The sequence below is a fragment of the Lepidochelys kempii genome, unplaced genomic scaffold (assembly GCF_965140285.1).
Source record: "Lepidochelys kempii isolate rLepKem1 unplaced genomic scaffold, rLepKem1.hap1 scaffold_29, whole genome shotgun sequence".
Taxonomy (NCBI): Eukaryota; Metazoa; Chordata; order Testudines; family Cheloniidae; genus Lepidochelys; species Lepidochelys kempii.
In genome coordinates, this window is record NW_027621931.1 from 1,085,857 (window position 1) to 1,087,531 (window position 1,675).

The 1,675-nt window shown below is 46.8% G+C and overlaps 1 non-coding gene across 1 annotated transcript; it reads left to right on the forward strand.

Moving 5' to 3' along the window:
- Window positions 1-1,128: 1,128 nt before the first annotated feature.
- On the forward strand, window positions 1,129-1,201 carry TRNAE-CUC (transfer RNA glutamic acid (anticodon CUC)). Its single transcript has one exon. It is a non-coding gene; the product is annotated as a tRNA-Glu (tRNA).
- The last annotated feature ends 474 nt before the right edge of the window (window positions 1,202-1,675 follow it).

Sequence of the window (1,675 nt, forward strand, 5' to 3'; positions counted from 1 at the left end):
CCAGCCAGGGCTTTGTCAAGTCCCCTGCCTTCTGACATGTCCTTTCACAGAATCACAGATTTGGAAGGGACCTCAGGAGGTCATCTAGTCCAATCCACTGCTCAAGGCAGGACCAATCCCCAATTTTTGCCCCAGATCCCTAAATGGCCCCCTCAAGGATTGAACTCACAGAGAACTGTTTGAAATGGGTCACCCTGATTACCACTACAAAAAGTGATTTTTCCTCCTGCTGATAGTAGCCCATGACATGCTAACGAGGAAATAGCCGTGATTTAAAATCTCCACTCAGAAATGGTGAACAACAGCAGAACCCAAAGTGACTGAAGGAAGGGCAGATGATCACAGTTAGTTCATTCTTTAAGTCAATATTGTCTCAGATGTTCTGGGGAGAGAATTCCACGGTAAGTGATTTTGTATTTTTGCAGGACATCAGACCCCCTGGGGAGAAGCTCCTCAAAGAAAATGTGGCCCCAGGAGTGTCAGAGAAGGGAATCACTGTTTCCCTTACGAGGTGGGTGAGGGAAACCTGCAGGGACTTAGATTCCTCCAGAGTCTGATGAAAGCATTGGTGGGGAAAGTCTGGGGAAGCCGAGTAGGACAAGGAGAGGTAAAAAGGGCTTGCAGCTCTTGTGCAATCCCCATGCTCCCAGCAGAAGGGTCCTGGGGGTTCAGCACTTTGGCTGCTTGTTGAGGACACAGAATTCAGAAGATGGCAAAACTCAGAGCCCTGTTACATGGAGTCAGAATGCAATCAGCTCACACCGAGGGAGAGCAAACTCCCTCCCTTGCTCTCTATGCCAAAGTTCCTATCAGCTCAATGTCCTTCCCAGAAGAAGGCCCAGGTTGGCTGCTGAGAGGGTTGCAATGGGGTGAATGAAGGCAGAGGAGGATTGTTCCTCCTGGGTTTTCTTTGTGTTGCTCTGTGATCCTAGTGGAGGAAGCTGACGCATCATTTGAGTTTGTTTCAGTGGCTTGGGTTGGGCTCCGGTTGTGACCCTGAGCACAGGGTTTGCTGCTCGCTCTGCTCTTAGCCGCTCAGGGAATGGACAAAGAAGCAGCTTCAGAAATTGGACAAAAAATAGCCTAAGAAAGTGTAGCACAGCTGAGAAGAACAGCATTATCCTCCTCTCCCTGGTGGTCTAGTGGTTAGGATTTGGCGCTCTCACCGCCACGACCTGGGTTCAATTCCCAGTCAGGCGACAGTGACTTTATAGCAAAACACCTTAATTTATTCTTCTCTTGCAATTTTAACAAATTGATGGTTTTTCCCTTATTCCCCCATCTTCTACGAGATGTTGGCAAGGGCTTTGGAGACCATATCAAAATCAAAGCTTCCCACTGACTAGGAGCAGAATTTGGCATGGTTCCACTGTGCACCTAGATGTCCACAAATAGACAGGTGCAAATTAGTCACAAAGAGCTCAGATAAGATTTAGGGGATGACAATCTCACTCCCTAAATACCTACATGGGGAACAATACTTACGAACAGGCTCTTCAATCTAACAGACAAATGTATAATGTGAGCCAATGGCTGGAAGTGAAGCTAGACACATACAGATTGAAAATAAGGTGTGCTTTCTGACAGGGAAGGGAATTAAACATTGAAAATCTTACCCAGAGTCCTGGTGGAGTCTCCATTCCTGGAAATTTTCAAATCAATATTGGATCTATTT